A 12404-nucleotide genomic window follows, 5' to 3' on the forward strand; every position below is an offset into this window, starting at 1 on the left:
ACATGTAAACCTCATGGATGGAGATCACAAAGCCTGAGTACTTGATAGCCATCTCTGTCTGTCCACAGCATCTTTAGTGGGCCCTGTTTGTCAGCTTCTAGAGACAGTTGGCTACCATTCAAACACGAATACTGGACTAGATACATTCTTTGCTCGAATCCATCAAGTCATGTACAGAAGCAATTTCCAAGGAACAATGGGATATTCCAAATCCAATGTTCCATGTTACTTTTAATGTTGCCCTAAAAAAAAAAAAAATGCTCCTATGGGACCACTTGCTAGACTTGTCCTTAGCTGCTAAATCCTTGCTCATGAGATAGGGGTTCTAAAATTAGGGAATGGGCCTCTTGAGTTAGTCCAGATTTATAAAACTGAACCCAAGTTATTTTATCACAGTGGTCACTGGCACAACTCCGCTATTGGGCCCATTTTCCAACTTTGCCCCATGGGAGCTTGTCCACTCCAGATTCCTAAGAACAGTTCTCCAAGTCCCATGGTGTGTCTCTAAGGCTAGCTTATGTTTGGAGAAAGGTGAAAGCAGGAGTTTGAATAGCTATATTCAACTACTGGTTATTAAGACTATCCCTCAGCCCACTGGGACTAGCCCTACTAATACTACAGGATCTACCAGTCCAATTGGAAATGGACACTAATGAGAAAAATGTCATTACTAGGACCATTACTGCGCCCCTGGTGGCGCAGTGGTAAAACTGCTGCCCTGTAACCAGAAGGTTACAAGTTCAATCCTGACCAGGGGCTCAAGGTTGACTCAGCCTTCCATCCTTCCGAGGTCGGTAAAATGAGTACCCAGAATGTTGGGGGCAATATGCTAAATCATTGTAAACCGCTTAGAGAGCTCCAGCTATAGAGCGGTATATAAATGTAAGTGCTATTGCTATGATAGACGTAGAGTGCCAAACTAAACTGCCTCATCAATGAAAGAGGAAGATACACTGCATCTCCCGCCTATATCTAACACAGCTGGAAGTCCCAAAACACAGAAGGGCCTTTACCCTGGCCCAAGGCTGTGCCCTCCCCTTGGCTGTGCTAGAAGACAGGTGCAGGAGGATTCCCCTCTCAGAACACCTGTGACTGGGCAAGTTGGAACAACAGCACACATTCTTTTCCATTGCCCATTATAGAGAGACATTTGTGCCACTCTCATCCTTCCACTACTACTCAAGTCCCCAGGTTGCTCAAGCCAATTCTACCCCTCTCTCCTGCTCTCTGACTCCAATCCTGCTACCACACATAATGTTGCTAAGTTCTGCACAGCAGTGGGTAAAATTTGTTCGGTTCTGACTGACACCAAGACCTAAGCAGAGTAGCAGACTTGACACAGTGCATAGCTTTGCAATCCCACTTTAGTATTATCAGCAGCATTTTAAAACCAGTAGTTTACAGCTGTACAGATTTTAGGATCTTGAGATTTTAAGACTTTAGGATTTGGGGATTTGAAGATTTTAATCACCATTTTTATGCCATGGTCAAAGACTGTAATAAAGACTGATTGGTGGATCACAGTGGTTGGAAACACAGGTACCCCTTCTAAAATGGCTGAGGAGCTTGTTTACACTCTTCTTGACATTCAATCCAGGGTCCATTTCTAATATCACATTATCTCCAGTTTCTATTGGTAGAATATGGTTTGCAAGTAACTATAAAAATGTTAAGCTGCAACTCGTACAGAGCTTCTGATCCTTCAGCACACACCAGGAAAGGAAGACATGGGCAAGAATTTACAGGTATTGTTCTAGGGTAGATGTGCTTCTCTGATAGAGGGAACAAAATGCTACATCCAAATAGTGCATACTGCTCCCTTTGTGTGCCCAGGACTCCACTCCTCTGAGTGTCAATAGCTTGCAGGATATTTTGGATCTGCAGGACAAAAATGCCCTTCCTGTCTGATTGTCTCAGAGATTTCAGCTGCCCACCCCTTTGCTTACGTGTGTGCTAAAAGGAAGGACCTGGCAGGAAAACTGCAGGTGTTAGCAAGAAAAAAAGCTGTGAAAGAAAAGGTGGGGCAGTGTTAGCAAGAACTGCTGTTGCCAAATAGGAATCAGAGGGAAATTCGCTGGCCTAAGGCTGATGCCTACACAGCAGTTTTCCATGGATAGGGACAACAGCCCTCCCAGTCTGTGTGACTCAAAAGAAGGGCAAGTGCTCCAAAGCATAGGCCATTGCCCTTGGAGGTAATACAGAACAGGCTTTACTGTGATGGAGCAAGAGCAATTTTTGACAAGAGAGATTCAGAAGTGAGAGCCACTGTCCTTGCCAGGCATAAGAGTCAACCTCTTGGATGCACTCCATGAACCCTTCATGTTAGACTACTCCCCTGCACTTGATATCCTGGAGTTTCTGTGCTTTCCTTCTCCTTATCTCATGTGTGATAAACAACCCATTCAAAACTAGTAGTAATGGAGCCTACCTTCTGCTCTTTTAACATGGTTACACTTACCTAGGACCCCCCTCCCATGGTTTGTATCCTACTGAATTTGGTTTGTATCCTACTGTCAGTACAAGAGTTTCAAAGGCATGTTGCTTATACTTGGAGTGGCTGCTATCTTGAAACAAAATGGCAGGCCAGCAAAACCAAACAAAACACCTTGCCAGGGTCCCCAGGGTTATTCCCCTATTGTGCTGTGAATTTGGTTTCTATCAGACTAAAAACACAAACGTTAATAGTGGGAGACAGACACACAGACACTGAGATCACAGCACATCTCACTACAAATAGCTGTAAACCTGCAGGCACAATTTAAAAGTCTACCCCCACCCTGTTCCACATGCCTGGCACCCAATTATGTCCCCAAAGTGGTTAAAAGAGTATCTTACATGTGGCTCCTTCACAGGCAATCTTCCATCCAAGCAGCGTGCAGTGCCTTACCTTCAGGAATAGAACTCCCCACAGAATATCCTCTGTGCCACTTTGAAGCCATTTTAAAAGCATATGCTTTGCTTGGAGATTAAAAGGAAGGGCTATGCTTATGTACTTCTGTGTGGCATTCACAATAGAGCCTTGGGAACATGAGGGGAAATGCTCTGGTCTCACCACTCTAAGAGAAAGGATTTGGAGAAGAGCTTTTGCTTGGTGGATTCTTCTCTAACCCATTTCATCTGACCCTGTGGCTCATCCAACCCCAAAGCACACTTCTTCACACATTTTTTCCTGCTGTTTTGGCAACACACTAGCTTCTGCTGGCTCCCTTTCCACCTAGGTAAGTCTCAAAGGTGTGCACACACATTTTAATGTTTGCCATAGTCATGTTGCTGGCAACATGTCTCTGTGCAGTCACTGATCTGCCTCCCCACCTGAAGTTTGGGAGCTGCTCACCATGCAAATCAGGACTAATAATGTACATTGTGAGTCTCTGCACTCCTCTTCCACGTGCCTGGCAGCCACGGGAGGCGAGGGCATGAAAACTCATGCAACATGGTGGCCCTGAATCAGGTAGTGAACACTTTCAAACATTATAGTGGTGAGAGGCATCAGTCACCACAGGTAGGGGCGGGAGAGGTGCTCTTGAATGGTAAAAGTAATCAGTGTTCTAGTTCTGAGACCTGACTCAACAGAATGCTGCTCTTCGTCAGTCCTTCCATCCATACATACATCCTTTCATCCCACTCAGTACCACATCTGCTGGACTTTTTCACATGTCTTTCCTCCTTGCCTGTTTGGACCTTCTAGCTTCCTCAAATCATCACAATCTCTGTTATTCCTCTGCCTCTGCAGATATATAAAGCAGTATATAAATATGCATAGTAGTTTATAAATATGTGAGGTAGTATATAAATATGTGTAGTAGTAGTAGTAGAAGAAGAAGAAGTCATAGTTGTTGTTGTTCTACTTCTAAAAGCAATTTGCATAGAAACATAAATAATAAATAAGTTGGATCCCTGTCCCAAAAGGGATCACAGTCTAAAAGAAAAACAAAGTAGAAACCAGCAATAGTTACTGGTGGCATGCTGTGCTGGGGGTGGATTGGGTCAGTTAAGCCCAATTCACATGCCTCGTTAAGGCATCACACCAAGAACCACAAGGAAAATAAAAGCCCTTCCAACTCCTTCTGCATCAGAAGAGCTGAATACTACAGTATCCTACTCTAGATGCCCAGCGAGGTAAGGTTAGCACCATTTATGCTTACTGTATCCATAGCAGATTGAGAGGAAGCCCTCCACTGCTTCCACTGCTACACAGACAACCCAGATTTGTGAACAGGTGATCTCCTGCCTTGGCTTAAGGCTGGGTTTGTCCAGGTGAATGATGAATAAGGCAGCTCATTGAAGGGATCCTCCTTCCCTTTCAGCATGGGCAAGTCTGGGATGATGCAGAGAGCAAGAATGCTCCATCACATCCATATTAAATATTTGCATCCATATTAACAGACAAGGTACCATTTCACCTCAGGTAAGCATAGGGGGTCAACCCTGGTTTGATGACATAAGATTATTTTCTATTGCATTGTGAGAAACTGACTTATCACAGAATCAGAGAACTTCAAAGCTAAGTGGTGGGAGCCAAATTGTATACAACTGTTGCATCACCTCTGGGGAAATAACATATGCATCTTTCCCCTTATAAGAAGATAAAAACTATCTTACTGGGCAAGACCACTGACTCATGTATCCAATCCTGTGCTTTTGGCCAGTGCAAGATGAATCAAGACCTATATGCTTTTATTTTGTCTCTTGCTACAGCCATCAAAAGGTGTGTGTTGCTTTTAACTTTATAAAGCAGCTAAGTGGCTAGAAACAGAGCTCAACAAAAATATGCTAGGTTAAATGTAGCTTATGTCCCATGTAAAGACAAGAGAATTACTCTTTTAGGGTAAAAATCACATTCAACTTTTACAAGACAAAGTTTTTATTGGACTGCCTGAGGCTACAGTCAGGGATTGCATGGTAGAACTCTTCCTTGTGGAAGAAAAGTCCCCACAGACAAAGCTAGCATATTGGGAAGAAGATTCAGCCTAGCCTTCTCTGTGAAATGTGAAATCCCTATGGGCAGGGAGTTTTTTCTGACTGGGAAAATCCAGACATGCAGCCCCCTCTCCCCTCACACATACAACCTGAAGGTGCTACATTTCATGAAAAACTTTACCACTGGATTCTGCTGATTGTACGACTAGCCCTAGATTTATCCGAGAGTAAGTGCCACAAGGAGTAATCTGTGGATTCAGAGCTGAAAAGCAGAGTTTAGCAACTCAACCATTTGGATTTGCCTTTCTAATTTTATTCTGAGACAGAAGGAAGGAACAAAGGTATTTTTGTCAGAAGTTATGAAAATCTTTCAGGCCAGCTGTTCCAATTTGCCATGGGAGATGTGTGCACAAGATGGCCTCTTGTTTTATTAAAGGTTAAAGCAACTGAGAGGAGCCCTAAATTGGATCGGGGGGGGGGGCTTAACTCTCCCCCACTGTTTTCCCAGAAGATATGAATCTATCTAGGAAACTACTATCATATGGTGCCTGTATGTTTTGCCCTGAATAACAAATAGCAGCTTTAGGGGGACATTTTAATCAGGAAAACAGGACAGGGGGAAAGGGCCAAACTCCCCTCTTTCCATACGCAATGTAATTACACACACCCCACCCTGGCCAGCTGATTTTATCTTTTATGCATAAGGTCTTGGGTTCAATCCCAGGTAGCATCTCCAGTTAGGGCTAAAAAAGACCCTTGTCTGAGACCCTGGAGAACCACTGCCAGACAGTAATCGACTATACTGAGCAAGATAGACCAATGGTCTGATTCATTATATGGCTGTATTATATACAATGGCCACACTGTCATGCAACACCATTTTTGCACTCACACAACAGCACTTTCCCACAACGATGTGTAACGTTGTACAGTATGTTAGCCACTACAACCTGTGCCCATATACAGGTGGCCCTCGTTATTTGTGGGGCATCCATTCTCGCCTATAGGCCCAAATATGGAAACCATGAATAATGAGACCTATGGGAATCCAGGGGTTAGGTTCCTACACACAAAAAGTGGTTAAAAAGGCAGGGAGGTGGCAGAAATAAGAGAAACAAAGTACTGAACCTTGCTCTCCAGGTCTCCAGCAATCCAGCAATGCCCCCCAAACCCCAAATTCCTTGATTATTTTGTAGGAAATGATGGGGATTTTTTTTAGGAGCCACAAAATGGTTCTGCACTGTAAAATGAAGGCCAGAAATGACACCGGAAGTCATTTCTGGGTCATTTCCAGCCACTCAAAACCGTGAATGGGTTAATTTTAGCCTAACTTTTATACCATGGATAAAGAAACTGGATATATAAGCCCCATCCATGGATATGCAAAACCACAGTTGTTGAAGCTGCGGATAACAAGGGCGACCTGTAAAAACAAAAAATACTGAAATTACTCTTGCTCCTGGGGTTATTGTTAAGGTCTAGTGAGTGCATGACATTGCACAGAATGTCAGCCAAGGAAAGATAGCTGGGGGACTCTCTCCCATCCCACTCCCCATCTATCAATGGGAATGTCTCTGCCTCTGCAGAATGTTCTCATTTGTAGATGAGAAGGCAGATGGGAGAAAGAAGCTGCAGCATGAGAGACTAACACCTCTCCCACCCTCTCCATCTACAAATGGGAGCATTCTGCAGAGGCAGGAACATTCCCATTTGCAGAAGGGGATTGGGATGGGAGACAGTCACAGCAAGGGTGTCTCCTCCAGGCACCCCCCGCATATAAGCCCTGGGGTGTCTGGGACTGGCTGTAGGACCTCAGCCATTGCCTAACCCTGATGCTGCCCTTGCTCTGCTTATATTGAGCCAATTAATCCAACCAGCTCCAGCTTTCAGGGAGCCTTCAACAAACTGTCCTCCAGGGACCCCCTCCTACCAGGGTGGGATCCAAAAGATTAACTCTGCCACACGAAGCCTAGGGGATCAAAGGTGGTCTTGGACATCAGCAGTGGGTCCTACTGGGCCCTGGGCAGTTGTCCAACTAGGCAGACCTCTGACAGCATCCCTGAGGCTCCGTACTGTCCACTCTGACAAGCAGTGGCTGCCCAGGGTGTCAGGGCGCAGGGCTGTGAAGGGCCTCTGCCCGAGTTCCTGAACTGGAGGACTGAATATGGGGCCATCTGCTTGCAAAGCAGGTGCTCATCCACTGAGCTATGGCCCCTCCCTCCCTCTCCTTATCTGAGCAGAGGGAAGTCAATATCCAGCCTAGCCCGTAGGCATTCCACTTGTTTTCCTTTGCGGATGTTTGAAGTATATTTTCCCCACCGGTTACCAGGCGTACCTCCTTATTTTAGACATAAACACACAGGAGCATAGGTGTGCCCTCCCTCTTTGTTCAGACCTGTCCTGCTGGCTAAACATTTTTAACACCCATTCATTTGTATTTTATTGTATTTGTACATTCCTTTACACTGAAAGCTTCTCCTTTCCCTCTGCTGCAGGGGAAGCCGTTTTCTAGCTGCAACCCACCCAAGCGAATGACTTTAATGTGTTTTTTTACCTCAGCACAATGTATATGCCCCTTGCCTAGCGGCAATTATACACAGGGCCGTGCACATAAAGACTGGTGCCCCAGCAGGCAAATTTGCCACAGCAGTTGCAAATTTTATTTATTTATTTATTTATTTATTTATTTATTTATTTATTTAGCACATTTTTATACTGCCCAGAATTTATGTCTCTGGGAGGTTTACAACAAAATAAAAACAGAAAATAAAACATTAGTTTAAAAAACCACAAAAGTTTAAAACACCACAATTTAAAAATTTTAAAACAATATTTTAAAACAGCATTAAAATCATTAAAACAATATTAATTAAAAGCCTGGGTGAACAGATGCATCTTTAAAGACTTTTAAAAAGCTGTCAGTGATGGGGAAGCTCTTATTTTACTAGGAAGCGGATTTCAAAGCCTCGGGGCAGCAACGGAGAAGGCCTGTCCCTGAGTGGCCACCAGACGAGCCGGTGGCAAATGCAGATGGACCTCTCCAGATGATCTCAATGGGCGGTGGGATTCATGACGAAGAAGACGTTCTCTTAAATACCCAGGGCCCAAGCTGTTTAGGGCTTTATAGGTTATAACCAACACCTTGTATTTTGCCCGGAAACAAATCGGCAGCCAGTGTCGCTCCTTCAATACAGGAGTTATATGGTCTCTCCGGGATGACCCAGAGACCAACCTGGCCACCGCAAATCAAGAGGCATGGGGGGATATGTGTCAGAAGTGGCCCATTGCCATAAGACTATCCAGCAATCCCCTTTGGAGATGAAATCCCTGGCACAACAGCCACCATACCCTCTTCACAATGGCCCTGCAGTAAGACTTGATGCTAACTAAGGAACATTGAGGCAGGGGTTTAATAGAGAACCAGGGTATGCCCCCTCTAAAAATAAGGGGAGGGAAAATGCTCTCTCCTATATGAGGAACTTCCATCTGCCACCTACTGAGTTTAGGACAAAACCTATATGTGCTTTATGAAAGCTGTTTGGCCCTGTATCTTTGTAAATAGAAAATGTGGCAGAGGGTGCTGATCCAGAGCAGGGCAGAGGTGTGGAGGGAGAGAGGATTTAACCCATGGTGCCTGCCATATTTCTGATTTGGATCAAAGCCCTCTCGCTGCTATTTTGGCCCAGGAGGACCAAGGAACTCAGAAAGCAAACAAAACAGGAATGTCCCTTGATCAGAAATGCGACTTGAGAAATGTAGTAAAATAGTAGTGCCCCTTCCCCCCATAATCCAGACTGGAGAAGTGATGGGGCAAAGGGTGAAATCCCCCTTCCATCCCATACAGCTTTGATTCAGATCAGAGGGACCACAACTACTATTCACAAAAAACAAACAATCCCAACAAAAGGCTAAATGACATGTTCAAAATCATGTCTAGTTTGACCCCTACAATACAACTACATCATGCTTTGTACAGCAGCTGGGTTATTTTGATCACATGTAAAATGTGTTGGCCTGATACATGTCCCTAAACTCTTGGGGAGATGCAAAAGACACATGATGGGGAGCCATGATTGGCTACAGCTTCCAGATGCATGTCCAGTATCTGTTTGGAGATGCATGTCTCCCCTTCATACTTCACATGTTCATTGTGGGAAACACCGGTGTGATCCAGCTGTCAAGTAAAGTCTGAAATAAAAAATTAAAAGTGCATACCGTTGTCCTACAGAGAACCCAGGTGCCTTACACAGCTTAGGACTTGGGGACCAGAAAGTGCCACCATCATGAGAGGGAACGTTTGGTGAAGTTTAGGCAGATGGATGGTTAGGACAAAGGTAGGGAAGTCCACCTTTCTCAGCTGTTGTCTATAGGTCTATCTTTACATCCCCTCTTTGTGATATAGAAATAAATGAAAAAGTAATAGTACAAAAAGCAACACTAATGGGTTGCCATTTTAGATGTCTGTGTCTGGAGAAGGAAATTGGGTGGAATGGGGGGCATTCTCAACAAATGGCCTGCTCTTTGGTATATTCAAAGTTAAATCACAAGCAAGTGCATTTGTAAGAGCATTTGTTAAGGTTATTATTCATCATCATAACTGTGATGCTATCAGTTCAGTTAAACAGGTGCCCTTTTTATCCAGCTAAGGGATTTATCCCTTTGGCTCACATACCTAACATATAGACCTACTTAATTGTTCATAACAGCCACAGTGTATAGCACTTGTGTTGTCCAGAAATATATGTGGTCCTAGAGAGGTTGCCAGGGAGGCAGTGCCAGGATTGGCCTCAACTCTGATGCTTCAAACAAGCAGCCCTACCCAGGTAGGGTTGACCGAACATGGTTAGAGCTGATTGTGTGAACAGCCTCAATGTCTGCTATCTCCTTTAGAGAGTTTCTTTTTTACAACCATGTAATGGCTCCATTCATTAGGCTTTTATATTGCTGTTAAATTTCCCTGTTCTCAATTCCATTGAATCATTCCTAATGAGTAATAGCCTAAGGGCTCCTTCGTACATCAGCACTGCAGAGCTTTCCCATCATTTCTTCAGACACCACTATTGTAATGCTGGAAAACCTGGAACCAATTGGGCAGGGCTACATATGCACCTAAAGACTGAGGAGTTAAAATGTCCCACTGGTGAAAGAAAAAATCAAATTAACACCCCGCTGGTATGTTTCCCAGACTATGGGAAACACCTATATCAGAAAGCAGCGATATAGGAAGATGCTGAAAGGCATCATCTCATACTGCACGGGAGATGGCAATGGTAAATCCCTCCTGTATTCTACCAAAGACAACCACAGGACTCTGTGGTCGCCAAGAGTCGACACCGAATTAACGGCACAACTATACCTTTAAAGAATAGTCACATATCTTGAACTCCATCCTACTTTCCCTAAAGTGTACCCCTGAATATTCATCTTCCAGTCAATGGTGATCCACCCCCAACATGTGTTTGCCTAGATGTGTTTGGATGAGCTATCTTAAATGGCTTTCCAGTTTGCTTTAGGATAAACACCTAACGTAAAACTATGCTGTTGGGCTTTCCAAAGCAAGCAGGTCACTTTGTTGTTAAACTGAAATACATTTACCATTTCCAAGACAGCAGCTGTTTTCAGTAGCTAACAGCTTGTTCAATCCAATGCTCATGAGGAACATTGTTTCTGCTTCTCCAATGCAATGCAGAATGCTTCCTGTTACTAAGAGAACACTAATATAGCCTGTTTAGCAACAAAAATGAAAGTTGCTATGTTCCTGTCATGAGTAATTAAGACAAAATAATTATGTCGTGCTTGTTCTGCTCATAACATTCTGGCTCTTCCATAAAAGAAAGGAAAATTAAATTACCCAACTAGACTATTATTAATAAACATAGCAAGAGTTTGCTGGTATTAAAATATCATTTCTGAGTAAATCACAGAATCTAGACATGGCAGGTCTATACATTTTAACTTGCAAGGATTTCAATTAAAATATATTTCACATTATCATTTGAAAATATGTTTAAAGGTATTGAATGAGACCTCTGCCTGTCACCCCCCACTGGATGTTATACTCTCTTTCAGCAAGGAATAATATCTGAATTCTTCTGATATAAGGGGGAAACAGATGAGTTCACTATTTCAAGGAACATTAACTGGTTCAAGATTTCCCCCCGCAGATTAATAATTGTATGGCTTTTAAAAATTGGAGTAATTAATTTAATGTGTAATGTCTAACGCTGATGACAAAGGTCAATTTCAAAAATCTTCAGCAAAAATTGTTAAATGCTCAGAAAAATAATGCAAACAAAGTGGAGCCACACTTCATTCCATTCTTTAAAGTCATATGATATTTAAGATAATTCAGAGAGAATTTTTGCTGAGAAACAATGTCTCACTTTAGACCAACACATTCAGAAAAAGAATGGCATAGTCCAGCAAATCTTGGGTGTGCTCAGTATGCTCAGTGGGTGTGCTGGTTACGTTAATAGCAGCAACTGGGATGCACAGTAGGATTAAGAAATATTTGCAACATGCCCTCAGTGCTGATTACAGATCCTGTCAAATTCTGGTTTTTTTAAGGAAGCTGGCAGCCGATTACAGGTCTGTGTAATAGAAACACACCAGCACAATTCTGCCACAGACCAGAAAGTGATGTTGTAGGCTGAGGCGCCTCCTGTGCTTATTGAGGACATCGTCATGGTGCACCATCAGGCAAAATGACTCAAGCAAAAGGATAAGATTGTTCACATGACCTTCTGGGCCGGGGAGGGAGTGGGAGGCAGGAGAGCACCTACCTTCCCCACAGATGATCCAATGATGAAAATAGCTGCACGGCTCGCATGCCCACATGACCGGCGCTGTCATGAGCCATGCGGTGTTCTGGAGGCTGGGGAAATGCATCTTAGCCTCCAGATATCTCACAATGCATCACATGATGAGTGCAGTGCATTGATGGATTCCCCCATGAGTTGGGCGCTCTAGGCACCCAGCTCTGTGTCTGCTCAGGCTGTGTGCAGCCCGAGAATTCACACAACCAGTGACCTGATAAATTCCCAGGCTCCCCAGGGAGGCAGTGCCAGGTTGGCCTCAACCCCGATGCTTCAAACAAGCAGCCCTACCCAGGTAGGGTTGACCGAACATGGTTAGAGCTGATTGTGTGAACAGCCTCAATGTCTGCTATCTCCTTTAGAGAGTTTCTTTTTTACAACCATGTAATGGCTCCATTCATTAGACTTTTATATGGCTGTTAAATTTCCCTGTTCTCAATTCCATTGAATCATTCCTAATGAGTAATAGCCTAAGGGCTCCTTCGTACATCAGCACTGCAGAGCTTTCGCATCATTTCTTCTCACACCACTTTTGTAATGCTGGAAAACTTGGAACCATTTTGGCAGGGCTACATATGCACCTAAAGACTGAGGAGTTAAAATGTCCCACTGGTGTAAGAAAAAAAATCAAATTAACACAATCACCATATATATACCTTATTTCAAAAC

Source organism: Hemicordylus capensis, chromosome 4 (genome assembly GCF_027244095.1).
Source record: "Hemicordylus capensis ecotype Gifberg chromosome 4, rHemCap1.1.pri, whole genome shotgun sequence".
NCBI lineage: Eukaryota > Metazoa > Chordata > Lepidosauria > Squamata > Cordylidae > Hemicordylus > Hemicordylus capensis.